The following is a 12934-nucleotide window of genomic DNA, read 5'->3' on the forward strand; positions in this document are numbered from 1 at the left end:
TAAACAATTTCTAGATTTTTTAAACGGATGTTTTTTTTGGTTAATATAGATGCGTTTGTATGTCTCAACATAAAAGTATTGAGATTACTTATATTTTAAGTAAGGTTCGACTTGCTCAGTCTCGTTTTATGTGTACTGTGGTCGTTTTGTAGACTTAATTGTCGTTTCGTACTTTTCCCCTTTTTCATGGACTGTCTTCGACAAATAAATATTGATTGTCCGTGTTGGATATATTTTGCCGCAAAGAAGCAAGATACATTGTTATAAAAGTAAAAGAGTATAAACCATGCATATACTAAAATACTATGTTCATGTGTTGCTTTTTTTTAATATATTGAAAACAGAGACAAAAGATACCAAAGGAATAGTCAAAATCAAAGTAAAAAAATAATAACAACGCAATGACACAAAACAGATTAAAAGACCTACAGCAGTTTACAAAACACAACTTAAAAAAAACTAAAGACTGAGTATAACATGAACGGTTTAAGGTCTAAGGTCACACATGAAGCAATATTACTTACGGTTGCAAAAAGCTACGTATTTCATTTATAAGCAAATTATTAAGGAGTATAAATACATGTCTTTGAGCATGTGTGTTACAGTTTAATGTTGTGTTTCTGTTGTGTCGTAGTTCTACTCCTATATTTGCCTTTACATATCTCCCTGCACGAATCATTTTGAGTCGCGATTTAAGAGGGAAAAATCTATAAAAAAAAAGCACAAAAAAGATTGTCATTGAAGAAAAAGTGATAAATATTACTGTTTATCAGAAACGAAATGCTTCAAAAAGGTCTTAAATGTATTAAACCATATTCTTTGCTTCGGTTCATATACTTTTAGTATAATTTCATATTTATCAATAATTGCGGAAAAGATGTAAATTCTGAACTGAAATTTGTTATTAAAGTAGATATGTTAAGGTATAGTATTCATTCGAATGAGACGTCATTTTTTATTCCATTAAAACAACATTCATTTTGACAAGCTTTGCTATTTTCGTACACACATTCATAATTCTGACATATTGAAATTTCTTATCCGTGTCAAATTGTACCACATCAAGACAAAACAAAATAAAATGTGTTAGATTTTGCTTGTTGTACAAATCTATGTACATGTACAAAAAATTAGACTTAAAACCAAACTGGCTTCAACAGGATATTTTCTTAAGAAATTTATGTATATCAAACACAAAGTTTTACTAAATTCACATAGAAAATGTCTTTTTAAAAGCACACACAACAATAAATTTACCATACCGAGTACAGTTGTATGGTCATAGATAATGTTTTCAGCGTTTATTGTTATATTAATTAATGCACAAAGGTCGTCTACTAACATTAATAATGGGGTTTTTTTTCTGTTCTACATTAATTATGTTCTACTATGGAGGTATAAGTACTTTTAATAAAAAAAATTGTCATTTTTTTTCGACGTGCTTGTGTTGTTATTATTTCCTGTCTAGGGCTTGTTGGATAATTAGTAAAATTATGTACATTGTATGTCACCAAAAGTTACATTTTATATAGAAATGAGCACCTGGTATAGAACAAAGTGGTTCTGTTTACGTTATAAGAATTACTTTAAATCTGATTATAGCATATTATTCTGTTCCAAATTATATCAACAACATGTCTATCGCTCCTATTTTATCAAATCTGAGTGTTCATATAAACAAAAATCATTTTTACATTCGTTTAGTAGCGCTTCGGAATTTTAAGCATCGAATTCATAAGGCGTTATTTTTATTCAATTGATAAAATATGACTCATTCAGTGCAATCTCTGTCTTGATATAATACTGAATGTAAAACATAGTTATAATAATTAGACATTTAGAACTTAAAACTGTCATTTCATGCTAACATATACGTATGGTAGAATCTCAAATATTTGAAAATCGAAAGCATAAATGTGTGTTACACAGTATTATAAATTTGAATACTGTGGATTCATTAATATTCCTTTGATACTAATTTTCGTGGATTTCGTGGATACAGGGAAACCACGAATACAAATAATCTAAAGGCAAGTATATAAACTCTGCCAAAATCAAATTTAAATATCCACGAATATGCAAGTTTTCCTCAATCAATGAAAATTGGTATCAATGAAAATAAATAAAATCATAGTAAATAAGTAATGCCAAATAATAACATACGATTTCACCTTAGCGTTTCTTTACTTTCTTTTACGATAGGTAAACAAGTGCCTTAATAATTACTTCCCTTTAGTTGCTGCAGTTCTGTATATATATTCTTCTTGTTTTGAAAGTAAACTTCATTCCTTTTACCGTTCGTTATAACAGATCTTCTTGTTTTGAAAGTAAACTACATTCATATTGTCCGTCCGTCATAATAATTCTTCGTAATTTGATATTTAACTGCTGTCGGACTCGGACTTCTATTTAACTGAGTTTTACTGTACATATTGCTGTGTGTTTGTTTAGTCAACATTTGCTAGATATATAGAAAGATGTTTAAGGTCTCACAAAACATTTTGAACCCCGCCGCATATTTGCGTCTGTCCCAAGTATGGAACCTCTGACCTATGTTAGTATTGTATACTTTCTTATATTATTCTTACTAGTATATTCATATCTTTCGGAGTTTCGACGTCCATTTTCACTGAACTGGTACATAAGGAACGATATGGAGCCCGCCTCTGGTTGCGGGATTTTCTGGTATGGGATCTACCACAGCATTATAAAGGAGAAAGATTTGTTTGCTCTTACGGAGTACCTGAGATCATCGCTCCCAATCCTTTTCCATTTGACTAGGTTCGTGTTTCTTTAGTCTTTAGTTTTCTATGTTGTGTTTGTATACTGTTATTTGTTTTTGGTCATATTTTTCTTTTTTTGCCATAACGTTGTCAGTTATATTTGACGTACAAGTCCGAATGTCCATTTTGTAACGTACGGCACTATTTGTTTCGGGGGTGTGTCTGTAAAAAATATCGAATCGTGGTTTTATTCGTGCTTTCTTCTTTTTCCTATACACCTTATATGAATATAAACAGGAAGCATATTTTCGGCTGGCTGTGTTATTTTTTCATAGATTAAAGGCAGTTTAGTGAAAATATTGGTTAAGACCTAATGTTTACCTTCAGATGCCTTTAGTTTTTGGTGTTCCTGGACATATTGTGTTTATTGGTTATAATACGGCCTTTTGTTTTAAGGGCATCTTGATATAGGCCAAATATTTCTTGTTTGACACTTACATCATAACAATAATGATTCCTATGTTTTTCAAGTTATTGAAAATGTTTATTGTCGTGTTAGGCACAATGTTTAATCTATTTAATATACATTGTAAAGTAACGACAATGTATTAATAATAAGAATTAATTAGCTTCATTTGGCTTTTGACCAGTTATTTGGGGTTTTTTGATACATCTTTTAACAAAATTTACTGAATCATAGTTCAGACATTAAACAAACTGATGAATAATGAACACACATTGTGGTTTGGCAAAAATGAAGTCTTGCTGTAAAAGTAATTTGACTATGTATTGTTTCCGTCATCTTTGACCTAGGAAACAACCTACCTTTATCCTCAAAACAACATTGAATTATTAATTTTGGAAAAGATTTTTCCCCTTATTCTTAAAGGAACATTTAATTTGTAAATAAGGTAACAAGAATACTTAGTACATCATTTTAGAATAATTGAAAACAGAAATGTATTTACAAATACTATGGTTAACCTCATACATGTATCACCCTAGTCAAAATATAAATATGTACATAAGCAAAGAGGTCTATGTTACAAACAAATTATATCTGGTGACTTCATTGACCTAAACATATATCTTAGTAAGTGTGTGTGTGTGTTTCTGTGATGTGTCGGACACCATGCAATACATATTTCACCATATCTCAGATATTAAATTAATCCACAGTAGCCTCCATAAGTGACCAAACCATATGCTAGAACTGTATTTACATGTATAAAATCAGTTATAAAGAGAATGGTATGAAATTACTTGAGGCAACTCAAATGAGAAAACAAACGGTTGAATTTAGACTACGACTATAAACGAAAACAAAAATAATTGCATACATAAATCAAACCAATGTGTTTCAGGTTTTTTTTTTAGGGTTTGGGACCGGCTATGACGGTTTAACAATGTCAAAGCACTCAACCTTTCTTATGTTTGGACAGTGGTTAAAAACAAAACATAAGAACAAACAGTAATTTTTGGGGGAAACAGTTCACCTAATTAGATCAGTTCTCAGCGCAAAATATACGAAACGGAAAAGGACAGAGTATAACGATTTGTGAGTATTTCCTTGATACTTAATTATAGTTCAAAACCCAATCTCGACTATTAACCATACTTAAAAGACTTAGACTGAAGTCAATGACCCTATTTGCAGAATTTGTTTTTGGCACAAAATATATAGTGACTTAGTCAAATGTTCAAACAAGATGTCCAACATTTGGCAATTATGTTTGTTTCAAAATAAGAATAATGATGTATATTTCCGATAACAATAAAAACCAACTAGATTGATTTTTTTAATATGTAAAACAATATTACAAAAAGAGATTCGTCATTACAATGTGTGTACTTCTTACAAGTTTAATTCGAGAACGCAAATTGCAACAGAACGAGTCTAAACTGCCCTCAAAAACGAATCAATAATCTTTCTAAAAATAAAATTAAGGATATGTTAGATACCAAGTAGCATATCAAAATGTATATTACTATTGTATGAGTAGTACTTTAATATATCTATATGTGATTAATTCCTTGAAAATTTGTATAGGTAGTTGGATGTTCCAATTTTGTGTATAATGCTAACTTTAATATGTGATTACAGTTTTTACATTAAAAAAATCATTAAGTTTAAATCAAAATGAATTATCCTTTAGATATGATGCAAAAATCTATTTAATTACACCAGTTCTTTCCAGATCAATATTTTTTTTTACTGTACTTCTGAGTTCTGAGTATATCGAGCATTTCCCGTAGTGATCGGTGACGAGGCGCGATTTTGGCGAATTGAATTTTAAACCTGATGCCTTTTGTTATCTATTAATCATGTGTTTCTTTGTCTAATACGTTCTCCTATTTATTTGTATTGTAGTCCTGTAATATTATGTTGTCCTTTCAATGTTATATTTAACATTGCCATTAAAGTGCGAGGTTTGGCATGCCACAAAACCAGGTTCAACCCACCATTTTTATCTTTAAAAATGTCCTGTACCAAGTCAGGAAAATGGCCATTGTTATATTATAGTTCGTTTCTGTGTGTGTAACATTTTAACGTTGTGTTTCCGTTGTGTCGTTTGTCTTCTCTTATATTTGAGTGTGAATTCACATTACAATAAGACGTGTCAAGGTACTTTTCTATCCGAAATTCATGTATTTGGTTTTGATGTTATATTTGTTATTCTCATCGGATTTTGTCTAATGCTTAGTCCGTTTCTGTGTATGTTACATTTTAATGGTGTGTCGTTGTTCTCCTCTTATATTTAATGCGTTTTCCTCAGTTTTAGTTTGTTACCCCAATTTTGTTTTTTGTCCATAGATTTACAGGTTTTGAACAGCGTTATACTACTGTTGCCTTTATTCAATAGTTATTATCTTTTCACTACTCTGTTATTTGACTTTATACGATGAAAGATATAACTATATATATATAAAACAAGAATGTGTCCATAGAACACGGGTGCCCCACTCGCACTATCATTTTCTATTTTCAGTGGACCTTAAAATCGGGATAAAAACTCTAATTAGTCATTAAAATAAAAAAAAATCATATCATAGGGAACTTGTGTACTGAGTTGCAAGTTCATTAGACTTCAACTTCAATAACTACCTTGACCAAAAACTTATACATGACGTGGTACAGACGAACGGACGCACATACTAGAAAACATGATGCCTCTCTAATATAGTAGATCATACAAATCAGTAATGTCAATATAATAAGTGGTGTTCAATTGACCGTTAATTTGCATATACTAGATATTTTTGTTGGAATAAGGTATAATATTGGTCCATTACAAAGATAAAAAAAAAACACAATGCAGATATACCTGAACAGAACATGTATAATTAAGATTACATGATATAAAATGTCATATATTACAAAACCCTTGAACACCTAACAAAATTATAAATCAAAGTAAATTAAACAAAACATGTAAGTTTTCAATTGCAACTTAGTCGAATTCACTTAATACATGTACATGTATGTCATTGAACTTTTGATGCAATATTGCAAAAATTGCAAAAAAAAAATCAATACCAGTTTATGACATGTTTTATTTCGGAATATAAATAGGTTGTGTCTTTTTGATGATGTCACCTAACAAAGAAAATAATTTGTAGAAAAACTAAAAATGAATAACTGTCTTGTTTTTATTTTTTTCAGGGTCAACGCATTGATTTTAATTATTTAATTTAGTCGAGAAAAGAGGTCATTATCCTGTTCTTATATTTGTTCAACTTCAGTATACCAAGCCGATAAAATGTTTTCTTTTTTACTCATTAAAATATTTTCTCTTCATTCTGTAAGTATTTCAGATATGGTTTTATAAAAAGTCGTATAAAAAGGCATTACACTAATCATACCCCACACCTTCCTTTACATGTAAAATACTACATTTCTACTAGAAAAGGATGACGAATCACGCTGAGAGGACCACCGACTATTGAAAGAAAATATTAGGATCAACAAAGATCGAGCGGGGTTATAATACGCAACTTCTTTTTTGACAGTGAAGTGATCCCAGTTAATGAACTATATATGCCCCAGAAGGTACAATTAACCTTTAACATTGTTAGTATTATTTTCCTTTTTTTTTAAAGGCTGTGTAATAAAAATAAAGTAAAACAAAAAAAACAGAACTCGTATGTAATTTTTAAAAGTCCTAAAAACTGACAGAATCAACGCAACTGAGAAACAACTGTAAAATTCATGACTTTGTACGTGCATTTTCCGATAAAATATTCTTTTAAGTTCTAAATTTGAATATTAAACTCTTTGATTGATGCAAACCTTATTTTATTTCAACATGCCAAAATATCACAGTTATGCCAAAAAATTTATTATTTTTGTTTTTACAATTGCAGTTTCGGGGGAAATATACAAAATACGTGTATCAGTATCAGTAGATACACACTAAGTGTGCATACCTTATTTTTTATTTCATCTCATTGATATGTTCCAGACAATCAAAACGTTTCGATTGCACTTAAATTCAATAATTATTACATGTATTTGGAAAAGAAATTATTCATAAAAAAATTATCATATTTCCTGCCCAATTTTCCAAAAAAAATAAAAATACAAATCCCCGAGGAAAATTCAAAAAGGAAAATCAAAGGGCAGAATAAATAATTGATAAGAACTGCCATAGTCCTAACTTGGTACAGGCATAATTGTAATTGTCCTCGTTTTTGTCTATTTCATTGTTTCTGTATTAACGATATCCTTAAATTATCATTTAAATTATTATTATTAACTAGAGTTTTTACTCGTTTGTAGTCAGTTATCCGTTGATATTACCCTGTGTCTGGTCTGTCTGTATTTTAGCAAGCTATAAAACCAGGTAAATTAACAAATTTCTACACAAGAAAATGCCTGAACCAATTCACTGTTTACAAACCGTTTCGTACTTGCAAATATCTGGATATTGTGCACGCTGGTGAAGGCTTGATTGAGACTTTAAGACAGGAAACAGCAACAAAAACGTATAAAGATTTGGTGTACCATATTAGGAGTAAAATATTATTTTTATAAGTCTAATGAAGTTTAATTTCAATAATGCATCAATCGTAAATCATATTACATTAAATCCTGTACTATTTATCGTATTACCTTTTTTTCTGAAAATCACAACTAGTATAATGTTTCAATCCACGAATCAAATTCATGCAAGACAGTGAGATATAAATTTTATGAAATTTTAATAAATATATTTAGTCGATATCTTTATTTATTTTATAGTGTAAAAGAATAAAAATGTCAATACCTATAATATGATTGTGTGATTTATCATTTGAGTCTATTGTTTTATATTGGGTAACTGACAACTGATCAAAATGACATATAAAATACAAAAGCAATAAAAAAAAATCACTACTAATGTAAGTGTTATTTGACCTTATTAGAGGTCATTATAATTTGGGTAATTCCCTTCTTTTTTTTAATGATGCGCAGGTATATTAGTATATATAATTCAGATGCGCTATATCATTACCACAAAATATGCGAAATTGTTATTACATGAAATGTAATTAATTATTTTGAGATTTTATACAATAAATGACCGTCTTAAACAACTTATTGATTGTTTACTCTGCTCAGGTGACACACTTTACAAATTACAGCTGTGTGGTATTCAATAGTTGATAATTTGATATACTGTTTGGTTTGCATTCTATTATTCTATTTTTACATTGTTATTAAGGGAGAATTTTGTTTTTATTCTGCCCAAATTGAAAAAAGTTTTATTTGTATGTTTAATTTTAGGCTTGTAAATAATTTAGTTTTGCTTTTACTCAATTAGACATTATACGGAATTCTTCATAGAATTTGAACGTCAAATGAGCGTTTCACCTACAATTTTCTTCAATAAACATCAAATCAAAAGTTCATAGAAAGAGCTTGATGACCATCGAGGACAAAAAATTCTGAAATGTTTTGCCAATTATATAGCGTAGATAATCCTTTCCAGGGGTATGGAATCCTTAAAAGTAAAGTGCAAGGTTTTGTAAAAAAAATATAAAAAAAATCGTCATTAATGTTTCTGAGATTTTGCTACATTGTATTGAGCATATCAAAGGTTACTCATAATGCAATGTAAGATTTTATGGTCTGTCTTATGGTTTATCAAAACGCGAATATTCTTTGTACCAATTTACAACAGGAAAATAATTGGTTGACATAGTAGGTTGTACTGTCCTAAAGCGTAGTTTATTCCTGTTCTGTACTTTTTCTTTAATCTTCGCCATTTGGTTGCATCGCAAAATATATTTTACCGTATGCTATCAAGGCTTTGTTACCTATTTTACAAAGATAAAGAAAATTGTAGTAACAATTTACACAAACAGGTTTATTGAGATCAAAGGTAACATCTGCCACCCATGGAATTTAAAAGAAGGGCTGCTCCTCTTTTGCTGTATGGTTTGTCTATATTGAGAAACAAAACATGTTTTTTTATTATTCATACAGTTTTCACTTCAATTCTTATCAACATTAAGTAAAACTTTATATAAAGTAATTTTTTATACCCTATATTTTATAACGTTTAAATTTAGAATACAGTTTGTTCGCTTCTGTTTTAACACCGTTCTTATATCCAATATGAAACACTATCGTACAGAAGTGAAATATCAAACGAAGGTAAAGATAGTGCAATGCCAAAGAATAAGCTCCAAACATATGTTGTAATGTCTACAATGCAACAAATGTTAGGACATGGATTTGATTAAAGGACACAGATTTAATATAAGGACAGATATTTGATTAAAGGAAAACATGTTTGAAGCTTAAAATATATTGGATTCTATATTTAAGTTTCTTTTGTGGAATGGTTTAAACATCTGTTGTACAACAATATACCGAACTACAGAAACATTGGTTATTGAAGAACATAAAAAACGTTAATTTGGACAGAAAAGATGCCAGAACAGACACAATCGTCTGCATTCCACTTTAAATTTGTCAGAGAGGGATGCAATCTTCATGATTGTACAGTATCATATTTAAATTGCTTGTAAAAAACACAAATGAAATTTGTGCATTCCCTTTTCTCATGCTTGAGACATTTTTATAAATATTATATCAATCTATTTATATACGAAACTATGAAGCATACCTTTGCCTTACGAACGAACGTACACGAGACGTTACTCTGACAAATATGGTTGTAAAATTCAATTTGATGACTAAATCGTCAGTTTTTTTATCAAAGAAATGCAAATTAAAATTTATTGCAATTTAATAATTTTAAAATACGGTAACATGTGTCATCATCTATCAAAACATACAAAAAAATGTTCTTTGACACCGATGTTTCTCTTTTTTTAACAAAGTTTTATGAACTGTAACAACTTTATTTGTTAATCAATCATAGAATGTAAAAAGAAGATTAAATTTAAACAATTTAATTTCATGTACTTGGTATATTATTTGACAGTTATTAAATCAAAATAATTGATGGAAGCAATTGACAGCGTACACTTTGACTTAACCGTTACATCAAAATGTTCCGAATTATGTTTACTTTTACATTATAATTTAAGAGCTAAACTATCAGAGATGTATTAGAGAAACCAACAATATTTGTTTGTATTTTTGTCAGTTATATATTAATGAATGTGTTTGTAGAATTATTGAATTGCAAACATGTAGGTCATAAACTGTTCATGCTCATCTACTGATCAGTTTTCCTATCCCTTCAGTATGTAATGTCTTTTATTTCAAAATATTGTATGAAGCTAGCCAATTTATTTTTATTGATTCGTGAATATCCAATGTTTTTATGATTAATGATTGTATGCTTGCTTTGCATAAGTTTCTTTTCCTAGGACCACCACTATGAAACCCCTTAAAACCTTCTGTATTTCATACAAACACTGCAAACAAGCAAAACTTTCATAATATTTGATTTTATGCTATATATAGTTATTGGTAGTTATAATTATGAATGAATCCAAATCAATATATAGTTTTAAAGTTTAATTGAATAAAATTTTCAAAACTTTTAATTGATAAGTTCGTGAATTGCAAATAAGACGGTCAGGTTGAGTTACGACCATGATGGAAATGGAAGTGCTTTTTAGTGCTATGAAAATAAAAGATTACCCTGGCTCATGGTTTATGTCTTATTCAAAGTCAGGCCTACGAAACCTTAATGATGAGTTTTGCATTGCGAAAGAAATCAATATCATATTTTTACAATCATAAACAAAATTTCCAAATTCTGAATAGTGTATGTTTCATCGATAAAGTATTCTTCTCGACCTCTGTAAAGGACAATTAATGTAAAAGTATAAGCATGTCTCTGACCTATTGACACATTGTCAAATTAAAACGTAGTATACTTATAATTTATTACTCTTTATAAATAGAATATTTTTTTATTTATAGAAACAAAAATTGACGTACCTGTCTGTATAGATGTTGACTTGAACCAAAAATATATATAGATAACTATGTATCTCTAAGGGCTTATAACCTATAAATCTAATTTATTTTTTTCATTTATTATTAATTCGTTGAATTTATATTTTTATATTTCATAGTTTTAAATTTAATCATATTACTTTATTGAGTATTTATTTTTACTTGTTTGCCTTAAAAATAAACAAAAACGTCTTTCAATAAAGGAGATAAACCTTGGTTAAGGAGCTCCCTTTTTCAAATGCCTTATCATTTTGCATGAACACAGGTTGTAACAGTGATAGTATACGATGATAATACATTTAAGGTCTAGCTAAAGTGCTAATCTTTTTTTAAATCTGAAGTTTCTTTTGTGTTGCTTAGTCTTTCGTTTTCTATGTTGTGCCTGTTGTACTATTATTTGTATGTTTGTCTTTTATTTTAACCATGGCGTTGACAGTTTATTTTCGAATTATGAGTTTGACTGTCACTCTAGTATCTTTCGCTCCTCTTATATTTCGCCTCTCTTTTATAACATTGATCGCAATCTTTTATCGTATACATATTCTTCACGTTATCACGTTATCTCAAATATAATTGATACAAAAATATAATAAGCTTTTCTTTCTTATAAAGTAAGTTGCTTCAAAAATCCAAATGCCTCTTTAGAAATACGATGTGACGTCTACTAGCAATCTGGTCATAATTACGATATGGCGTTACGCATACCTTTAAATATACAAATAAAACTAAGCATTTAAATGTGGGCTAATCTTTAAATCAATTAAAAGATGAAATAATATTAAGTCGAATCAATGCTTTTTTCAGGAATGCAAGTCATGAACAAAAGTTTTACATTTTTAGGAAAAACAATATCATTCAAATGACATATGTTAGTATTTGCACTTGGCGTGCAATTTGACGAAAATGCGAAGAAAGTTCAGCAAGTCAATACTTATACAAATCAAATATTTTCTCAATCTCAATTGCAGTTGTTTTTCTATTAATTCATGGTTGCTAAAGAAGTATCAACGTCATTATATAAATATTTTCTTTGCAAAATTACATTAAAAAAAATGTATTTCATGAATAACTGAAGCTGCATATTTTTAAGAGAGCTTCAAATGGTTGTTAGCTTTGTTTCTAGATAAAAGTGTTTTTTTATATGTGAAATTAGCTATACAATCGCCGTGCATCTGTCAGCTATAATATAACTATTTCCTGCAAAGGCATGGTCATTTCAACGCACCCTCTTCTGAAAATGTCTATACAGAGTCAGGAATATGTCATTTGTTTTTCATTTGTTGGTTGATAAAGTCTTACGTATTTAAGTAAGGTTTTATGGACTTCCCTCTTGGTATGTTTGTATACTTGTTTATTATTAAACTTCTTAAATGCAATCTGATGTTATGAAAACAAAATAAAATAAAATACTGAAATAATTAATATATTACAACTTGAACATGATGAATCAGCTTCTTCTTTCCTTAACTCAAACACCTTTTTCTTTGTAGTTATATAAATGTCTAGCCTTAAAATTAAAGTATAATTTCTTCACAGTTGAAGTCATGTATGAAAACATGATTCTTTTTGTCTTAAGTGTCGGTTCGGTTTAAATATGCAAGCGTTCATCTAGACAAGTAGAGCAATCTATTTCCTTGTAATTACGGTATTGCATATGTTACGTCAGAAACATGAACTAAGCAATAAAATTGGCAAAATCGACATATGCCAATACAATAACGTATTGTAATAACAATCATTGAGAATCATTATTGCGAGAACTAACAAATATCGAGCCCCATTGCAA

Source organism: Mytilus trossulus, unplaced genomic scaffold (genome assembly GCF_036588685.1).
Source record: "Mytilus trossulus isolate FHL-02 unplaced genomic scaffold, PNRI_Mtr1.1.1.hap1 h1tg000247l__unscaffolded, whole genome shotgun sequence".
NCBI lineage: Eukaryota > Metazoa > Mollusca > Bivalvia > Mytilida > Mytilidae > Mytilus > Mytilus trossulus.